Source organism: Chiloscyllium plagiosum, chromosome 4 (genome assembly GCF_004010195.1).
Source record: "Chiloscyllium plagiosum isolate BGI_BamShark_2017 chromosome 4, ASM401019v2, whole genome shotgun sequence".
Lineage (NCBI taxonomy): Eukaryota > Metazoa > Chordata > Chondrichthyes > Orectolobiformes > Hemiscylliidae > Chiloscyllium > Chiloscyllium plagiosum.
This window is the reverse complement of record NC_057713.1, coordinates 18981159-19003571: the sequence shown is the minus strand read 5'-3', so window position 1 is coordinate 19003571 and position 22413 is coordinate 18981159. Positions and strand designations below refer to the sequence as shown.

At 39.9% G+C, this 22413-nt stretch overlaps 1 protein-coding gene across 2 annotated transcripts in view; it reads right to left on the bottom strand.

The window, feature by feature from the left end:
• LOC122548891 (DENN domain-containing protein 3-like) overlaps positions 1–9289 on the bottom strand; it is a 77650-nt gene extending 68361 nt beyond the window's left edge. The window contains exon 1 of one of the 2 annotated variants that reach the window (XM_043687818.1): positions 7455–9289. The gene's annotated coding sequence lies outside the window, so the exon portion shown is untranslated. The remainder of the gene's footprint in view (positions 1–7454) is intronic. The other variant, XM_043687817.1, reaches the window with a different exon arrangement.
• Between the last annotated feature and the right edge of the window lie 13124 nt (positions 9290–22413).

The window sequence follows — 22413 nt, the reverse complement described above, 5'->3', positions numbered from 1 at the left end:
GTATAGACAGGATAGATTGAGTGAATCCTTAGAAGAGTATATAGGAAGTAGGAGTATATTTAAGAGGGGAATCAGGAGGGCAAAAAGGGACATGAGATAGAATTGGCAAATAGAATTAAGGAGAATCCAAAGAGTTTTTACAAATACATTAAGGAGAAAAGGGTAACTAGGGACAGAATAGGGACCCTCAAAGATCGGCAATGCGGCCTTTGTGTGGAGCCGTAGAAAATGGGGGCGATACTAAATGAATATTGTGCATCAGTATTTACTGAGGAAAAGGATATGGAAGATATAGACTGTAGGGAAATAGATGGTGACATCTTGCAAAGTGTCCATATTACAGAGGAGGAAGTGCTGGATGTCTTGAAATGATTAAAGGTGGATAAATCACCAGGACATGATCGGGTGTACCCGAGAACTCTGTGGGAAGCTAGAGAAGTGATTGCGAGGCCTCTTGCCGAGATATTTGTATCATCGATAGTCACAGGTGTGGTGCCCGAAGACTGGAGGTTGGCTAACATGGTGCCAGGGAACTAGAGACAAGTGAGCCTGACGTCGGTGGTGGGCTAGGTGTTGGAGGTAATCCTGAGGGACAGGATGCACATGTATTTCGAAAGGCAAGGACTGATTAGGAATAGTCAGCATGGTTCTGTGCATGTCTCACAAACTTGATTGAGTTTTTTGAAGTAACAAAGAGGATTGATGAGGGCAGAGCGGTAGATGTGATCTATATGGACTTCAGTAAGGCGTTCAACAAGGTTCCCCATGGGAGACTGATTAGCAAGGTTAGATCTCATGGAATACAGGGAGAACTAGCCACTTGGATACAGAACTGGCTCAAAGGTAGAAGACAGACGGTGGTGGTGGAGGGTTGTTTTTCAGACTGGAGACCTGTGACCAGTGGAGTGCCACAAGGATCGGTGCTGGGTCCTCTACATTTTGCAATTTACATAAATGATTTGGATGCGAGCATAAGAGGTATAGTTAGTAAGTTTGCAAATGACACCAAAATTAGAGGTGTAGTCGACAGTGAAAAGGGTTACCTCAGATTACAACAGGTTCTTGGTCAGTTGGGCCAATGGACTAAGTGACAGATGGAGTTTAATTCAGATAAATGCAATGTGCTGCATTTTGGGAAAGCAAATCTTAGCAGGACTTATACACTTAATGGTAAGGTCCTAGGGAGTGTTGCTGAACAAAGAAACCTTGAAGTGCAGGTTCATAGCCCCTTGAAAGTGGAGTCACGGGTAGATAGAATAGTGAAGGAGGTATTTGGTATGCTTTCCTTTATTGGTCAGAGTATTGAGTACAGGAGTTGGGAGGTCATGTTGCGCCTGTACAGGACATTGGTTAGGCCATCGTTGGAATATTGCATGCAATTCTGGTCTCCTTCCTATCAGAAAGATGTTGTGAAACTTGAAAGGGTTCAGAAAAGATTTACAAGGATGTTGCCAGGGTTGGAGGATTGGAGCTATAGGGAGAGGCTGAACAGGCTGGGGCTGTTTTCCCTGCAGCGGAGGCTGAGGGGTGACCCTATAGAGGTTTACAAAATTATGAGGGGTATGGATAGGGTAAATAGGCAAAGTCTTTTTACTGGGGTCGGGGAGGCCAGAACTAGAGGGCATAGGTTTCGGGTGACAGGGAAAGATATAAAAGAGACTTACACAGCAACGTTTTCACACAGAGGGTGGTAGGTGTATGGAATGAGCTGCCACAGGAAGTGGTGGAGGCTGGTACAATTGCAACATTTAAGAGGCATTTGTGGGCGGCAGACTGTGTACATTCCCACAAGAAAAAGGGAAGGGAACTAAACAAGAGCTCAATGGATAACAAGAGGCATTTGGATGGCTATATGAATAGGAAAGGTTTGGAGGGATATGGGCCGGGTGCTGGCAGGTGGGGCTAGATTGGTTTGAGATATCTGGTTGGCATGGACAGGTTGGACTGAAGGGTCTGTTTCCATGCTGTTCATTTCTATGACTCTATGACTCTAAATAAATCAACTTACAACTTCATTTGAAATTGACAGAATCCAGAGATCATGCATCATGCATCACTCTCCCTCTTTTTGTCACAGCAAGTGTCATAGCTAGACTAAAAGAAAGCATGCATCACGAGAAAAACTGTACAATACTCTACTATGGATAATGTTGGTGCAATTTTCAATCCCAATGTGAATATTCCTCCCCTTCCCTGACATCACAGATGATCTTTTGAACTTCCACAGATTTATAATATGATAATTGAAAAGTCTCAGAAAATCATTATATGTTTAAGCACAGTCAACATGGATTTCTGAAAGGGAAAGATCATTTGACAAATCTGTTAAGAGTTTTCTGAAGATATAATTAAAAAGATAATTAAGAGGGAACAAATATTTAGACTGTACTCCGGGATAGGAAAATACATTAAATCAATTAAGGATTAGCTATTAGACTGAAAAGTGAAGGGATAAAAAAGGCATTTCATATTGGCAGGCTGCAACCAATTAAATACCACAAAGATCATGAATTAGGCCCAAACTATATACAATCTTTACCAATGACTTAAATGAGAGGTCTGAGTTTAACCTATTCAAGTTTGCAAAGAAGGTTATCTCAGATTACAACAAGATCTTGATCAGATGGGCCAATGGGCTGAGAAGTGGCAGATGGAGTTTAATTCAGATAAATGCGAGGTGCTGCATTTTGGGAAAACAAATCTTAGCAGGACTTATACTTAATGGTAAGGTCTTAGGGAGTGTTGTTGTACAAAGAGACCTTGGACTGCAGTTTCACAGCTCCTTGAAAGTAGAGTTGCAGGTAGATAAGATAGTGAAGGTGGTGTTTGGTATGCTTTCATTTATCAGTCAGAGTATTAAGTACATGAGTTGGGAGGTCATGTTGTAGATATACAGGATGTTGGTTAGATCACTGTTGGAATGTTGCATGCAATTCTGGTCTCCTTCCTATCGGAAAGATGTTGTGAAACTTGAAAGGGTTCAGAAAAGATTTACAAGGATGTTGCCAGGATTGGAGGATTTGAGCTATAGGGAGAGGTTGAATAGGCTGGGACTGTATTCCCTGGATCATCAGAGGCTGATAGGTGACCTTTATAGAAGTTTTATAAAATTATGAGGGGCATCTCTTCCCTGGGGTTGGGGGAGTCCAGAATGAGAGGGAATAAGCTTAGGGTGAGAGGGGAAAGATGTAAAGGAGAAAGGGCAACTCTTTCATGCAGAGAGTGGTATATGTATGAAATGAGCTATTAACGGAGCTACTAGGTGGAGGCTAGTACAATTGCAACATTTACAAGGCATTTGAATGTGTATATGAATAGGGAGGGTATGGAGGGACATGGGCCAGGTGTTGGCAGGTTGGACAAGATTGGGTTGGAATATTCTGGTCGGCTGGACGAGTTGGACCGAAGGATCTGCTTCTGTCTTTAGCTACATCTTTAGGACTCTGATTCAAAATAAGGAGAAAGGTAAAGTATCAACAGATCAACTGAGTGTATTACATTTGTCATATTATCCAATGTGCCAAAGTATGAAGTTATCAAATTTGGCAGGAAACATTGAAAGTAGATTTGTTTTGAATATGCAAAGTTTGCATTCAGTGGAACTGGACATCCTTGTACATGAAACAAAAAATAAAATGCAGAACTTGCAAGCAATCTTGAAGACTTGTCAGTTTTTGTTAGAAAGGGATTAGAGTACAAGAGCAAAGACGTCTTTCAATGTTTGTGGGTCTTGACCCAGCATTTAATGTTTGGCTTATAAACTTTATTTTTCTGCTTTTATACTAAGACTGTAGTACTAAACTTTTTAAACTTATTTCTTTCTTTTTCCACTTCTGCAATTAAGAGTATGTACCTAGATACTGTACCTAAGAATGTGTGGTGACAACAGTACACTTCTTTTGGAGCTCATACTTGAGTATATGTGACAATAAAACCTAAATCTAAAATCTAACCAGTGCTTACTGTCCATAATCCCAACCTAAACTAGTCCCACCTGCATGCACTTGGCCCATATCCTTCCAAACACTACTTATTCATGTGCTTATCCAAATGTCTTAAACATTGGAACTATACCCACATCCACCACTTCCTCTGGAAGTTCTTTCCACACAAACCACTCTCAAAAACACTGCCTCTCAATATTTCTCCCCTCTCAAATATTCCCTGTAGTCTTGAAATGCCACCCTTGGCAAAAGACCCCTGCCATTCACTTTACCTATACCCCTCATAATTTTGTAAATCTTTATAAGGTCACCCCTCAACCTCCTATGTTGCGGTGAAAGAAGGTGCAGCCTATCCAACCTCTGCTTATAACTCAAATCCAAAAGTTCTTCAAAAGTGACCTCACTAATGTCTGACTTGAATTATCTTAATACAGACTGGGTTAATAATGTGCAGCTGAGAGGAGCAACAATTTATGAAGCAAACTAAGGAGAACTTTATGGAACGTATATTTCTGTCCAACAAGGAAATTAGTTTTGCTAGTTTGGTGTTGGGAAAAGTGGGTCAAATGGAGATACCTCCAGTATAGGAACATTCAAGTAACAGTGATCACAGGATCTTAAATTTTAGATTAGGAAAAGGGCAATGAATGATTAAAAGGGAAAATTTCAGATTAGGGACATAGATCTGGCAGATAAACTGGAATCAAAGATTTGACTTGCAAACCATACATTGGACAATGCCTTTCGAGAGAGTTTAGTTCAAGTGCAGACTGTGTACATTCCCACAAGAAAAAGGGAAGGGAACTAAACAAGAGCTCAATGGATAACAAAAGAGAACAAGAGTAAGACAAAACTGAGAAAGGGTGTTTTATTACAATGTCAGATTAATAATACAAACGAGTAGACAGATCACAGATCTGAAATGTTAATTCAACTTCTCTACTGAAGCTGAGTAATTTCAGTATTTTCTGTTTTTATGTCAAAGTTCCAGCATTCTCTGTTGTGCTCATGTTGCCATAAGGAGTAGATACAGAAAAGACCAGTTGTACTTAAAACTACTCTAGTTCAGATTAGATGCTAAAATAAGCAAGAGTGGGAAGTGTGGAGATCTGTAACCTTTGGATACAAAAGGTGATGCCAGAGGGCAGGGACAAATGATGCAGCAGCTACAGGGAAACAAAGCAACCTACAAGTTCCATTCTGAGCCACTTAACATCCTGACTTTGAGTTACAGTATATCTCTATTCCTTGGGTCAAATTCTGTAACTCACTTCCTAACAACATTATAACAATTTACCTACACAAGGGCTACAGCAATACAAGGTACTTTCAGCACTTCTCTCTGGCAATTAGTGATGTGCAATAAATGCTGGTCTAGTTAGCAATCCCCACAAATAAAATAAAGTTGAATTGTTAATGTTACACTCTTGGTTTAAAAAGGGGTATAAATATAAACCTAGCAACTACTCGCTAGTCAGTTTAACTTGTGTTGGGAAAGCTTTTAGATACAATAATCTGAACAAAATCATCATACAGAAAGATGTGGAATAATTAAAGAAAGCCAGCATAAATATGTTAAAGACAACTTAAATTTAACTATTGAAGGAAAATTGGAGACCTAAAATCTGAACTCTGCTTTTCTCTTTCCACAGCTGCTGCCAGATCAGTTGTTTTCCAGCATTGTTGTTTTTATTCTCAGTTTAAAAAGTCATCCAGCATGGAAACAGACCCTTCAGTCCAACTAGTCCACAATGATCATGTTCCTAAACTAAACTAGCCCCATCTCCCTGCATTTGGCCCATATCCCTCAAACCTTTCCTACTCATGAACTTATCCAAATGTCTTTTAAATGTTGCAATTGTGTCCAGATCCACCACTTCCCCAGGAAGTTCATTCCACAGGCAAACCACTCCCTCTTTGTAAAACATTTGCTCCTAATGTCTTTGTTAAATATCTCTCATCTCAATCTAAAAATATGCCCCCTAGTTTTGAATGCCCTCATCCTAGGAAAAGACACCACAATTCACCCTACCAATACCTCTCTCAATTTCTTAAACTTCTATAAGATTGCCTCTCAACTTTCTACACTAGTGGAAAAAAAAGTCCTGACCAACTTGATTTTTTTTTGTTTTGAGATAACAAGAACTGGATGAAGGAAGTGGTGTACAAAAACTTCTAAAAGGCATTTTCTAAAATGTCACAATGTAAACAAGTCAGCAAAGTTGAATTAAAATAATGAGACAGCAAATGCAAAACTTAAGGTCAGGAAACAGTCGTGCTGAATGCATTTTCCAAATGGGATGTGGTGAGATTCATGTGGGTCAGTATGCAGTTCTTCCTGATGTTTATTATTGACTTGAATTTTGGTTTACAAGGCACAATGTTAATATTTTAGATGACACAAACTCAGAAATATACTTAACAGGGAGGAGGATTATGGACTTTCAAAAGATATAAGCAGCTCATAAAATGGGCAAGCACATGACAGACAAAACTTGTCATATAAGTGAGAGAAGTGGTTTATTTTGGCACAGAGACAGAAAAGGCAAGAAAAGCTAAAAGAACACATTAAAGGAACAGAGGCACCTGAGTGTGTAGGTTAAAAGGCATTCAGGATCATTTGATTTCTAAATATAGGTATAAATGATAAGATTACAAGTTTTGATGATCCTTTACAAAACAGTGAGACAAGTCAGACTGTCTTTACAGACAACTAGCACAGGCAACAGTTCAAATGGCCTATTTCTCTGCTGTGACTGCTCTGCCATAACAAAAACAGCAGTCAATAAGTAGAACTTGACTTACTCAGTTATTTCAAGGCTCTGTTATTGTCCTACTAGCATCAATTCTGAATCATAGTAACTAAGAATTGCCTGACGGTTATATATCCAAGTATAATCAGAACGAAACCACTAATAAATCAGCAGGATTCCGTGCATTGTAACAAATGACATGAAAGCCTGAAACATTTCTTCTCTCACCTAGGAAGCACAAGCTGATGTCGAAAATTTTAAAAAAGTGGTGACATTGGCTATGATAACCGGAGTCCATCACCTTAACGATTAAAAAACACTGTGGTTTGACAAAACGTGACAATACCGAATACAACAACCTACAACAATGCCAATTAACCTTTCCAAAAGAAATTAAAAACCGAAAGAACTGCGGATGCTGGAGATCAGAACCAAAAACAAAAAATAAAAGAGACTAATCTGTGAGAAACGAAAACAGAAATTACTGGAAAAGCTCAGGAGGTCTGGCAGCATCTGTGGAGAGAAATTAAGAGTTAACGTTTCAGGGCCGGGCGCCCTTCCCCAGAACAGAGTTCTGCTGAGCTTTTCCTGGAATTTCTCACAGGTTCAGTCATAGACACCACATCCGCAGCTGACTATCCGTCATCTTGCGAAAGAAAGTTACTGAAGAAATCTCGGTAATTTGAAACAATGTCAACAATGCTGTAAAACAGGAGAATCAGTTTCCTTCTTTAAGTCAATACGCAGACATACATACATCCTTGCATCTTGCACAGATTATCGAAGGGCCGAAACCTTTTGACATCTTTCGAAAAATGATGATAACTTAAAATCCATTCATTTGCCATAAATAAATGTTGGATCCAACTTCCAGAGAAGGCTTGGCGATTAAGGAAATTAGGTTCTTGTTTGGCGCGTGGGATCCAAGTGCACCACGAATAATAAAGAAAAAACGTGTAACATTAGGGGAAGTTTGAAGTGCATGGAATTGCACGGAGAATGACAGCGAATTAAGTACTTACAAAAGGTGTCTAGTAGGAGTTGTGAACAGTAGCCATGTACAGAACCCGGGGTCGACGTTACGTCAATAAAACTGGAACAGAATCCAATTGTTCAACTGCACTGACGCGGTTCAAACAATAAAATAATTTTCATCCAGCAGTAACTGGAAGCATTCCCCGACTGCCAAACCGAAACCAAACTATCATCTGACTGGTTTACTTCAAACAAGAAGAAATACTTCACATTCCCGACACTGTTACTCTTCACAGCGGGATCAGTGACAACGTTTCGGCCGGTCCAAAGCGAATTTTGTGTGTTTCTGCTGCGCATGCCCAGCGGCACCCGCTCCCGCGCATGTGTGTTTGGCCCTGGCTGTTCGGATTTAAATCTGTGTTCTAACGGACGGCGGAGTGGGGAAAGAGAGTTCGCGTATGTGGGATTCATGTAATTCAAGGAGTGTACCTGCAGTGGTGATGGAGAAGCTCGGAAAATCTCGAAGTGTTAGCCCAGCGAATGATTGCCCACCTTTCACTGCCTTGTTGAACGGCCGCACTCTATGTGCCAGTGGCTATGAAGGAATGGCTTGGAGTGGGACATGCGAGTGGTGGTGTTCACATATCTTCTCTCTTTCCAAATATTCTCCTCGTCCTTCTCAATGGTGGTGGTCTTGAGTTTGGAAGGTGGTATCTAAATTTGTGAATTTCTGCAGTGCACCTTGTAAATGTTACACACTGCTATTACTGAGGGTCAACCGGTGCAGGGAGTGGATGTTTGTAGACATGATGGCAATCAGTTGAGCTGCTTTAGGACAAACCAGCACTGATGGTGTCAAGTTTATTGAGTGTTGTTGGAGCTGCAATCATTCAGGCTAGTGGAAAGTATTCCATCACACTCTTGATTTGTGCCTTGCAGATGGTTTTGGAAAGTGAGTTATTTGTCACAGAATTAATCTCCAGTTGACTTGCTGTTAAAGTACAACTTTGTCTCCATGATGATTGCATGGATTTTTCCCATTTTTCTCTAGCTACCTTTTTCCACGCTGATATGGCTTCTTTCATCTTACTTTCCTTTTTTCCCAAATCCCTTGTTCAACTTTAATGAGTAGATTTAAATCATGATTGCTTCCTAGAGGCCAATCCTTATTCTGTTGGGCAGCTGCAGTTTATATTCTCCTTAATTGTTTCTCAAAGTTAGGATACAGACTTATCATTTCTGTTAGGGGACATTTGTCCTCCATCTTATCTGGGGTTGCACCTATATTTATCCTATTTACATTAAACCTTCCCAAAACTACTGCTCTACAGGGGACTCCCACCCCACAAGCTTCTGTTTTTAGTACCTATTAAACAATCTCATTTAGAGTTCCGTCAGGGTACTGTGGGAGTGAAATAGGAGAAGTAGCACACAAAGATGTGGACAGAGAGCAATCAAGGTATAACCTTACCTTGTGGACCCATTGGTCTTGAGTCTGACCTTTTAGGTGAGGCTCCTCTTTTCCAGTTTCACTCACATGTAAACCTTGTTGGAGCCCTGCAAGCAGTGTCAAATTGTTAAAGTACAGATTTGAGACGGCCCAGGAAATCTCTTGTGCACTCAGACTTGAGAGCCTCTCTTGGTTCATCCTGGAGATTGTACTCTTTGGTAGTCTGGAATAAAATCCTTTTACAGTTTAATTTAATTTTAATCTTCCCCTTTATTTACCAATAGCATCACTATTGCGACATAACACTGATATCTAGAAGCTAGGCTAGCTAAGGATCTAAAACCAAGGAGAGTGGGGGTACCAGCTCCTCCTTTAAAAGCCCTCGTAAGCTACTCTTTCCTGTCACAAACAGGCTTCTTTTATACAAAACTTTACAAAAACACTGCATGTTCTTAATTATACAAACAACAGTAGAAAGGCAATAATTTGTAAAGCAGAGATGTTAATTGACAGATCTGTGTGCACTTAACTGATCACTCCTACAGGCCCTTAGCCATACATCAGGTGTGAAAAACAGATCCAGTCAAGCAGGTGCCTGTTGGCAAGATAAGTTCCTATTATAAAGAAGTACCAGTCTAAACTAAGTGGGAGAGGTCATTACATAACCTTGCACAATTCGCATGTTAGATATCATTGTTTTACAAATTGTCTTCTTAGCGAGGAGGGCAAGCTTTGACCATAAAATGGCTTCCTGACAGATTGTTAAGCTTAGAATAATTTTTAAGCTAGGAGCAGTCTCCTGCTTTTAATCTTAAGAAGAGAATCATTCTGTACCTAAGGCTGAAATGTTACCATGAGGTTAATTTTAAATTATTTGTTAGTCTCAAATTAAACATGCTTTCTTTCAGGGTTGCGATTCAAATAAGACTTAAGATCTGACTAGTTAGAAATGACAGTGGGGCAGTCGTGATCTGTAAGAACAGCAAGTTAAAGCTTCATCAATATTACCTTTTACAGAGTTTGCACTTAGTAATCAGCGATGGTTACTCAAAATCATCATGAAGTCCCATAATGCAATCTCATTTAGGGTTCCATCAGGGTACCGAGAGTGAAGTGGAGGAAGCAGCACACAAAGATGCAGACAGAGAGCAATTAAGATATAACCTGACCTTGTGGGCCCACGGGTCTCGAGTCCGACCTTTATGTGAAGCTCCTATTTTCCAGTTTCACTCTCACAGATTGTCTCTTCGATGTTAAATTTAGAATAATTTTTAAGCTAAGAGCAGACTCTTGCTTTTTATCTTAAGAGATTTAGTCTGTACCTGAGGTTGAAATGTTACTGTAAGGTTAAATTTTAAATTATTTATTAGTCTCAAATTAAACATGCTTTCTTTCAGGGTTGCGATTCAAATTTAAATAAGACTTAAGATCTGACTAGTTAGAGAGACAGCAAATTTAAAACATTCAATCCATAGCTCGCGCTCACGTTCTCTCACTCTATTGCTCTTAAAGGTTCTTAATTGCCTTAGAGCATCCTGTTATCACTTGGAGAAAACGGATGTTTTTATCTTCTGCACATCCTGACATTCTCCTTGTGTGATCTGACGTCTCCCTTCCTGTCCTGTTCATTTTCTACTGTGCAGCAAACATGTTCTATAACTGAGTCTTAAATGTTTAAGGACAAGTTTTAAGGCTATAGACTTTCTCATTGTGAATGCATGAACAGTCTCAGATTGACTACCATGGGTCCAATTTGAGTGTATTCTTAAGGGTGTTGATCATCTTATTGACAGCACTTCCAATCATCTCCTGACTGCCTGAAACATCAGTCATATATGGGAACGTCGTTTTTCATTTTGCTATAAATTTACTAAGTTTATCGATTTTAACATTTAAAAGACATTTGGATAGATATGAGTAGGAAAGGTTTAGAGAGATATGGTCACCCGTCCCAAATGCAAACCTTCCGGGCAAATGAGACTAGTTTTGCTTAGGAAATTTGGTCAGCATGGATGAATTGGACCAAAGGGTCAGTTTCCGTGCTGTATGACTCTATCTTCACTTGAAGTAATAAGGCACCACCGAAATTTGTGACTGCTTAGATGTGTAGTAACACATCCTAATGATTAATATCATCCTATTAATTGCATCCCAAAGATAGCCAAAGATTGAGGCCTACTGTTCCCAGACTCCTCATAAAAGTTAAAAATGCACAGAATTCTTTAATTACCTATCTTTTTTGACAGAAAGCAGGGATCAGATTTCTGTATATAACGAGAATTACTACTTATTACAAATGAATAAATTCTAAGTACAGATAATTGATTAAGAACGGTCAATATATAACGTTACTCGTTAAAACTGTAACACCCTTAAATTCCCTCTCTACACACTTGAGACAGACACAGACAGGAAGGAAAATATGGTTATTAAAGGGGGACATTGTGCTGGCAGTTTAGTGGTCCCTGTTTGCAGGAGTTCACCTCCAAGCCACTCACCACCCTGACTTGGAAATATGCTGCCGTTCCTTCACAGTCATTGGGTCAAAATCCTGGAATTCCTTCCCTATCGGCATTGTGTGTCAACCCACAGGAAGTGGACTGCAGCGATTCAAGAAGGCAGCTCACCACCACCTTCTCAAGGGCAAATAGGGATGGGTATCAATGCTGGCCAGCCAGTGACGCCCAAGTCCCACAATGGAATAAAATTTGATAAGATCATTCTTGAGCTGATCAGAATGCTGTTTCTTGACTCCCTTCTCTAAATGCTTTCGTTTTATTTGTAAGAGGCACAAAGTGGCTAGTTCACATATATAAAGATTCCTGACTTATTAAAAGTCACTAGTTACACCAACTTCCGAAGGAAAAGTAAACTGCCTTTCTTCCACAGCATTGTTTCTTCTCCAGAGCACAGAGACAGCTCCTGAGTTTCCAGAGATCTGATGGCTTCACCCTATCTTGTTCCCAGCGCCAAGCTCTTCAGCTATCTGAACAAAGAACAAAGAAAATTTACAGCCCAGGAATAGGCCCTTCGGCCCTCCAAGCCTGAGCCGATCCAAATCCATTGTCTAAACCTATCACCCAATTCCTTAGGATCTGTAGTCCTCTGCTCCTTACATACTTGCAATCTGTCCAGACACACCTTAAATGAATCTACCATGCCTGCCTCTACTACCTCGGTTACCAATGCGTTCCAGGCATCTACCACCCTCTATGTAAAGTACTTTCCATGTGTATCCCCTTAAACCTTTCACCTCTCACTTTGAATGCGTGACTTCTCGTCATTTGAATCCCTCACCCTGGGAAAAAGCTAATCTCTATCCACCCAGTCTATACCCTTCATGATTTTGCAGATCTCAATCCGGTTCCCCCCTCAATCTCCTTTTTTCTAATGAAAACAATCCTAACCTACTCAACCTCTCTTCATTGCTAGCACCTTCCATACTAGGCAACATCCTCGCAAACCTTCTCTGCACCCTCTCCAAAGCGCCCACATCCTTTTGGTAATGTGGCGACCAGAAGTGTACACCATATTCTAAATACGGCCGAACCAAAGTCTTGTACAATTTTAACATGACCTGCCAGGTCTTATACTCATTATCCCCTCCAAGAAAGGTAAGCATACTATATTGAAGCCAAATACAGATGTTGGCAGGCAGAAAAGAACTTTGTCATCAATAACTGGTCACTAGTGCAGAGAGCCTTGTTACCAGATGAATCTCCATTTGTGCACACCCCTTGGTGCCAACTCATCTGCAAACCATTCACTACTCCGAAAACTTACAATGTTGTTTTCAAAAAATGAAGCAATCCCTTGACAACTCTTGGTTTTTTAGAATGGTTGCTTTCCTATTTCGGCCACAAACAAAAACAGAAAAATTAAAACAACTGTCTTTACAACAGGCTGACAGTACATGTTTGTAACATTTTTCGCTACATTTTGAATCTTTATCAATTGAAAAGCATTGGATTGTTTGCGAGACTGGTAAGAGTCTATCTACTTTTCAAGAGCATATTCATTTTAATGAATTCCTCTGCATTATTAATACATCTAATAGATTTTCAAAACAACAAATCATGTAATTCTCTTGTTTCTAGTTTTTTTTTCTCTCTTGGTGTTCTATTTTCTTCTTTTCTTCGTTTCAAGCCTCAGCATGGACCTGACGAGATGTCCTGTCGGCCTGGCCTGTGGGGTTCCCTGGGCAGTGTTATGAAGTTGAAGGCATGTACTGTATCTTTGAGAGAGTGAAAGCTGAAAAAGTGGCAAGCACTGGGCATGTGACTGACTGGCAAGCACAAAGTGTACTGGACAATTTGAGATGTAACATTTGGGCTGTAACATGAGTTGTTTCCACAGCAGCTCAAATTTAACCAATCAGGTTAAATTATGCCCCAAAATAATAAAACCCAATTTAATTTGAATTTTGCTGTTTTGACACCATCAAACCAATGAGATGGTCCGATGTTTGGGATATAAAAAACTGGCATTTTGAACAGTTAGCCAGAGAAAGAGCACTTTCTGCCATTTAAAGACTGCAATTCAAAAACATTCGCTATTAAAGGTACCTTTTTCACATGAAACATCTTTGCAACAGAAGTCCAAAGGCGATCCAGGGAGATCTACAAATAGAAGAGGATCAACACCGGATGTGACAGCTGCTGTCTGGTTTTGAAAATTGATTTGCTGTACATTTAATAGGGGCTTTATTGGATCAGCATATTGTTATATAGTAGGAGGTAGATAACAAACCTTTAAGAGAAAGGAGGCTTAAAGTTGTAAATAGTAGTCGTTTAATATTCACTTTTGGAGTTAAAGAATAACTTTTTTTTAGTTCTTTAAATGGTGGAATTTGGGTAGTTCTCTGTCACTTGACACTCATACTTTAACAGATTACAAGGTGAGGTGGGCTTTTCTAGGTATTTGGTTTAATTAGCAGAAGGGTTTACTGCTGTGTCTTAACAGTCTGGGGGCTCGGGTCCATGATTTGGACAAGTTTAGATAGATCCAATCTGAGATTTGGACAGATTTGATGTACGAAAGATCCCAGCAGATTTAAACACTTGCCGATTAATGTCTTCGATCTTTAAACAAAACATAGGTGAGACAATTTGTTTAATTTTGGGTACTTGTGGTTAGTTAAATTAAAAGTGAGAGGAATGGCTCTAAAAATTGCTGAAGAGGTTTGGATTTGAAGATGATTCCCAAATTTGCCAAGAAAGTTTAGAAGGAAAGAAAAAGACCTTACTTTAAAAATTAGCAATGAGGTTAGAATTGGGCTTAACCAAGGACAAAAATAAAGCTGACATTGTAAGGGAGTTATTTAAACACGTGTGTCAGAGAAACAGACAAGTGCAGTAGGGTTAGAAAAACTTAAATTACATTTGAGGAAAATGGAGTTAGAAGATAAACAAAAAAGAGAGAGGAAAAAGAAAGACAAAGAAGGTTCTTAGCTGAGCAAAGAGAGAAGAAGAATGGGAGAGAGAGAAGGAGAATTTGAACTTCAGAAGTTGCAACTTAGCAAAGTCAATTAACAGGATGGCGATGCAAAGAGAAGTAATGATATATACAGATATGTTAAAATACTGCCACATTTTGAAGAAAAAGATGTCGAAGCCTTTTTTATTTGATTTGAAAAATTGGCAAGGCAGACGGAGTGGTCAGAGGAGTTGCGAGTAATGTTAGTTCAGAGTTGGTAGGCAGAGCTAGTAAGGTATTTACAGTGCTGGAAATGTGTTGCTGGAAAAGCGCACCAGGTCAGGCAGCATCCAGGGAACAGGAGAATCGACGTTTCGGGCATAAGCCCTTCTTCAGTGCTGTCAGATGAGGGGTCAAGAGATTACGAAGAGGTCAAAAAGGCTTTTTTGAGTGCTTATGAATTAGTACAGAAGCTTTAGACAGCAGTTTAGAAACATAAAGAAGGAACAAGGTCAGACTTATGTTGACTTCAAACAAATGAAACAGTCATTTTGATAGATGGGTGTGGGCCTTAAAAATAGATAAGACCAATGAGGCTCTGAGAGATTATTCTGCTGGAAGAGTTTTAAAACTCATTTCCAGAGATGATAAGAATTCATGTAGATGAGCAGAAAGTTCAAGAAGTGAGAGGAGCAGCAGAGATGATGGATGAAGATAAGACAAAGTTTAGCTTCCGGCAAGAATTTCATCCTGTGAGGGATAGAAATTGGGAGAAGGGGAGTTCCTACACTACAAAACAAAGAGTAGAAAGCACTGCTAATTGTTTACCACAGGTTTAAAAAAAGAAACACAAGAGGGTGAAAAGGAGGTGAAACCCCTCAGGTGTTTTCACGGTAATGGAGTGGTACACAGAAAATTACAGTGCCAGTGGTTTAAGAAAGGCACTATGATAAGGTGTTCTCACTGCCAGAAAGTGGGACACATAAAGCCACAGTGCTGGTCTTTTAAAGAAAGACACTATAGGAAAAAACATGCTAAATGAAGCTAAGCCAGTGGCATTAGTGGAAGAAGTAAAGGAAACCTCAAGAAAAGTCTAGAACCTGCAGGGAAGATGCACAGCTCAGGCAGGGGCTGGGTATGGAGTTAGTGCCTGATCTTGATAAAGAATTCAGCTCTGTGGTTAAAGTTTATTCAGAAAGAACAGGGGGAGAAGGGCAAGAAGTTATAATTTTGAGAGACACAGGATCTAACCAGTCTCTAATAGTAAGAGATGAATGTATTTGCACTCTTTCTGAACTATTACCCGAGACAGTGGTGATTTGTGGGATAGATGGACAGAAATTTAGCATTCCCCTCTGTAAGATCAGGTTGGAATGCCAACTCAAGACTGGGAAAGTAACAGCGGGAGTGATTGACAGCGTATCAGTTTGTTCTTGGGAATGGTTTAGCAGGATCTAAGGTGAGAGTGACACCCATTGTTGTGGAGAAGCCCAAGGAAGACCTGAGGAGTTAAAAGAAAAATATCCTGGAATTTTTCCAGGCTGTGTAGTAACCAGATCCCACTATCATAAGTCACAGCGTGAAGCAAAAAACTAAAGAGAAAGATGAAGGAGTTGAGGTTCAGTTAGCTGATACCTTGTTTGACGTAACGGTGCAGGAAAAACTTGAAGGGGTAGAGGGTCAAGCAGAAATGTTTAGCCCTGAAAGGCTAATGGACCTACAACAGAAAGATGAGACAATAATATATATATATTTATTGACGCATACTCAGAAAATAAATCAGAATGTATTCCTGAGGGTTATTATCTTAAAGGTAGAATCCTAAGACAAAATGAAGACCACAGCAGGTTACTGCAGAGGAGAAATGGGCGAAGGTGCACCAAATTGTGTTGCCGGTAGCATACAGACAGGAAGTGTTACAGGTAACACATGAACTACCAGTAGGAGGTCACCTAGGTGTGAGGAAGACTCCGGCTAGGGTACAAAAACATTTCTATTGGCCTGGAAGCACAAGGATGTGGTTAACCTTTGCCATACATGTCATACATGCCAAATGGTAGGTAAAACACAGGCAGTAATAATACTAGCACCTTTGTTGCCAATTCCCGCATTCAAAGAACCTTTCACACTGGTAATGATTTATTGTGTAAGACCCCTCCTGAGAATTAAAAGTGGGAACCAGTACTTGCTAACCATAATGAATATGTCTACCAGATTTCTGGAGGCAATTCCAGTACAGAGCATTAAGGCAAAAAGGGTGGTACAGGAGTTAATAGCTTTCTTGATGTGGTATGGGCTACCCAGAGAGATTCAGTTAGACCAAGAGTCTAATTTTACTGCTAGGCTACTAAGGAACTCATGGATAGCTTAGCTATGCAGCACTTTAAATCAAGGGTGTATTATCCTGAAAATCCCAGGGAACTTTGAAAAGGTGCCATCAGACTCTGAAGACGATGTTGAGAGCATACTGTCAGGATTACCCAAATGATTGGGTTAAAGGTGTCTTATTTGTATTGTTTGCTATTGGAGATGCCCTAAATAAATCTACTCAGTTAACTCCCTTTTGAGTTAATATTCGGACGTGAAGTAAGAGGCCATTTGAAATGAATTAAAGAGAAATTGACAACCGACGTTGGAGATGTCACACTTGGATTATGTATTTGAGGTGAGGGAGAGATTAAATTGGGTAGGTGAATTAGCTAAACAGCACCTGAAGAATGAACAGCATAGAATGATGCAGGTGGTAGATAAAAACTCATAATTTTGGATATTTTCCTGTGGGGATGACATATCAATGTTACTACTGGTAGGAGATCCCTTCAAAGCTAGGTTTAGTGGTTGCTATCAAATTGAGAAAAAGTTGAGTCCAGGAAGCTATCTGGTAAAGATGCCAGATGGGAAAAAACTGTTTTGATTATGTCATGTGAATATGTTGAAACCTCATTAGAGAGAAGCAACTAGAGAAGCAGGTATTAGTTACTGCCCCACAGAGAGAGGAATCAAATCCAGATGTTGTAGAGTTTGATGTGCCTCAAAATACTTTAAACAATGAGGAAGTCCTTGAGGAGTGAGATGGGTTAGTAATCGATCTAGGAGCAAAGAACGCAATTGAAAGGTTTTTGAGGAATATGAAGATGTTTGCAGGAATAAACTGGGAGGACTAATGCTATTGTGCATGAGGTAAAAGTAGGGAATGCTGTTCCAATAAAACAACACCTTTTTACAGGCTTAATTCTTTCAAAACCACACAGGTCCAGAAGGATGCTCAATGAAGATATCATTGAACCAAGTCAGAGCAAATACAGTTCACCTATCGTGTTAGTTTCCAAACCTGATGGAACTTAACGATTTTGTGTGGACTATTGGAAGTTCAATGCCATAACAAAATCAGATACATACCCAATATGAAGATTGGAAGACTGTATAGAGAAAGTTGGACAAGTCAGTTACATCACAAAGTTGGACTTACTGCATGGTTATTGGCAGGTACCTTTTATCACAAAGTGAAATAAATCTCTGGGTTTGTAATCCCAAATGGGCTACATCAATTCAAAGTGATGCCCTTTGGAATGAAGAAAGCAGCTGCCACATTCCAAAGACTCATGAACAGTTGTGGCCAGATTAACAAACTGTGCAGTCTATCTGGATGATGTATTGATCTTTAGCAAGTCATGGAAAGATCACATGGTGCAATTGTCAGAGCTCTTTCAATGATTAAGAAAATAAAACTGATAATAAACTTAAAGGAAGCAGAATTCGTGAAAACAGAGGTGATATTTTTGGGACATAACATCAATCATGGAAGGTTGACCCCAAGGAACACAAAGACGAAGACTATTGAGGAGTACAGTGAAAAGTGTATAACGTCGCCAACACACGGTGCCATTTTAGGTGCAAAGTACCTTGGTACAAAGCTTAGTTTATAAGAACATCTTAAATATTATCTTTTTCTTTATTTTTCTACTTATTCTATGAAGGTAATGCCTAATATTTTAAACTTTGTTTCTTTTACTACTTAGGTACCCAGATACAGAAAAATGTAGGTACATTGTACCTAAGAGGGTGCACTGTATGGCGACATTATACACTTTTCACTGTACTCCTTTACTTCTGTACTTGAATACACATGACAATAAAATCTAAATCTTAAAAAAAATGCATCCCCAATTTCTCACAGCATCCTGGGATACACTAGATCAGGTCCTAGCGATTTATCCACCTTGATATTTTCTAAGACCTCCAGCACTTCCTCTTCTGTAATGTGAACTGCTTTCAAAACATCAATGTTTATTTCTGAGTTCTCTAGCCTCCATATCTTTCTCCATAGCATGTTCAAGGCAGAAGCTGATTTTCTGGAAACTGGATAGAGTCGTAGAGATGTACAGCACAGAAACAGACCCTTGGGTTCAACTCATCCATGCCAACCTCATACCCTAAATTAATCTAGTCCCATTTGCCAGCACATATCCCTCTAAACTCTTCCTCTTCATATACCCATCCAAATGTCTTTTAAATGTAATTGTACCAGTCTACACCACTTCCTCTGGCAGCTCATTCCCTGCATGCACCACCCTCTGTGAAAAAGTTGCCCCTTAAGTCCCTTTTTAAATCTTTCCCCTCTCACCCTAAACATATGCCCTCTAGTTCTGGACTGTTCCCCCACCCCAGGGAAAAGACCTTGTCTACTTAACCTATCTATGTCCCTCATGCTCTTATAAACCTGTAGAATGAAATTTCAGATGTTGAGATTGGTACTGCTGGTACATTTTTCCCTGGAGCGTATGAGGTTGAGGGGTGACCTTAAAGAGGTTTACAAAATCACAAGGGCCATAGATAACATAAATAGCAAAGGTGGGGGAGTTCAAAACTTGTGGGCATATTTTTAAGATGAGAACGGAAAGATTTTAAAAGGACATGGGGGAACTTTTTTTTTACACAGTGGTTAGTGTGTGGAATGAACTACCAGCGAAAGTGATGGATGCAGGTCCAGTTACAACATTTAAAAGAGATTTAGATAAGGACATTAATAGGAAAGTTTTGAGGGACATGGGCCAAATACAGCAGGTGAGACTAGTTTGGGAACATGGTCAGTGTGGACTATTTGGACTGAAAGGTCTGTTTCCATACTCTATGACACTAACGACAAAATAGAGATAGCACAAGAAAGTTACATAAATTATAGCTTTCACCTAATTGAATGGTGAAGCTGTCTCAACAGGCTGAATGGCCTGCAGCTGGTCCTAAGTTCCAGAGACTAAAGCCACGTGAGTTGGCAAATAATCAGATAGGCATATAATACTTTGACTATGGAGTTAGTATAAGAGTATCAATGAGGCACGGAAACAACTGGAAGGGTGGGTTGACACTGATACAAGCCTCAAAGGAGCTACGTAATGGTATGGCTCTCCTAGCATCTGCAAAGAGTATTCTTTTTAAATAGAATTATAGATTGTATAATGAAAATCAATTTGTAGACTATGACCTCAGAGATTAACAAAAACACAAAGTTCAGATGAATAGTCACTAAATTTGAAATGTTAACTCTACTTTCTTCCAACAAATGCTGCCAGACCTGAGTTTCTCCAACAATCTTTGTTTTAGTTTCAGATCTCCAGCATCCACAGTTATTAGTTTTATTATTCTCATGGATTAATCTACTTTTTTGTCTAAAGAACAAATAATGTGACACTTGAATTTGACACAGGTCTGGAACAAAGCTTCAGGTACTCACCAACAAGTTTGTGGGTGTCAGTTGAGAAGTGTGGCAGAGGAAATGGGAAAGATTTCAAGTGCACATGGCCAGTCTCCAGTGCCACTTCCCTTGCCTAGTATAGTCAGCTCAAGCTTGAGCATTCCACTTTACTCCATTTGCTGAGTAAATTAGGAAAATGTGTTACAGTGTAAAACTAAAATTAAGTAATTAAAATAACATAGATCCATTTCAAATCAATTCAACTCAAATAACTTTTTTTGTAAACCTATACGCACTGAACTATTGATTTTAGCTGGTTCTGATGATATTTTTATTTCAACATTTAAATATTTCTGTGAATGCTGACAGTAACCTATTGAAGGATAAAAGCCCTGACAGCACCCAAAGAGGACGGTTACCCTGAAAGCAGACTGGCAGCAGAGAGAGGAGAGACCCACAACTGCAATAAGTGAACCACTATAGCGAGGATTTAGTTTATAAGTGAAGAAAACATTCGGGAGGTTAATCTCATACAGCAAACTGGGAGAGGGGGAATGTTTACAGAACCTCCAAGGTTTCGAAAGCTGATTGGGGGGCAGATGTTCACAGGTAAAGGGACGGCTGGAAAATGGGAAGCCTTCATAAATGAAATAACGAGAATACAGAGAAAGTATATTCCTGTTAGGGTGAAAGGAAAGGCTGGTATAGGGAATGCTGGATGGCTAAAGAAATTTAGTTAAGAAAAAGAAGGAAGCATATGTAAAGTATAGACAGGATCGATCAAGTGAATTCTTAGAAGAGTATAAAGGAAGTAGGAGTAGGGGAATCAGGAGGGCAAAAGAGGACATTAGATAGATTTGACAAATAGAATTAAGGAGAATCCAAAGAGTTTTTACAAATACATTAAGGACGAAAGGGTAACTAGGGAGGGAATCGGGCCCGTCAAAAGATCAGCAAGGCAATCTTTGTTTGGAGCCGCAGAAAATGTGGGAGTTACTAAATGAGAATTTTGCATCAGTATTTATTGTGGAAAAGGATATGGAAGATATAGACTGTAGGGAAATAGATGGTGACATTTGCAAGGTGTCCATATTACAGAGGAGGAAGTGCTGGATGTCTTGAAACGGTTAAAGGTGGATAAATCCCCAGGACCTGATCTGGTGTACCCGAGAAATCTGTGGGAAGCCAGAGAAGTGATTGCGAGGCCTCTTGCTGAGATATTTGTATCATCGATAGTTACAGGTGAGGTGCCCGAAGACTGGAGGGTGGCTAACGTGGTGCCAGTGTTTAAGAAGGGTGGTAAGGACAAGCCAAGGAACTATAGACCAGTGAGCCTGACATCGGTGGTGGGCTAGGTGTTGGAGGTAATCCTGAGGGACAGGATACACATGTATTTCGAAAGGCAAGGACTGATTAGGAATAGTCAACATGGACCTGTGCGTGGGAAATCATGTCTCACAAACTTGATTGAGTTTTTGAAGAAGTAACAAAGAGGATTGATGAGGGCAGAACGGTAGATGTGATCTATATGGACTTCAGTAAGGCGTTCGATAAGGTTCCCCATGGGAGACTGATTAGCAAGGTTAGATCTCACGGAATACAGGAAGAACTAGCCATTTCGATACAGAACTGGCTCAAAGGTAGAAGACAGAGGGTGGTGGCCGCGGGTTGTTTTTCAGACTGGAGGCCTGTGACCAGTGGAGTGCCACAGAAATCGGTGTTGGTTTATCATTTACATAAATGCTTTGGATGCGAGCATAAGAAGTACAGTTAGTAAGTTTGCAGATGACACCAAAATTGGAGGTGTAGTGGACAGCAAGGAGGGTTACCTCAGATTACAAGAGGATCCAATGGGCTGAGAAGTGGCAGATGGAGTTTAATTCAGATAAATGCGAGGTGCTGCATTTTGGGAAAACAAATCTTAGCAGGACTTATACACTTAATGGTAAGGTCCTAGGGAGTGTTGCTGAACAAAGAAACCTTGAAGTGCAGGTTCATAGCTCCTTGAAAGTGGAGCCGCAGGTAAATAGGATTGAGAAGAGGGCGTTTGGTTTGCTTTCCTTTATTGGTCAGAGTATTGAGTACATGAGTTGGGAGGTCATGTTGCGCCTGTACAGGACATTGGTTGGCCACTGTTGGAATATTGCATGCAATTCTGGTCTCCTTCCTATCAGAAAGATGTTG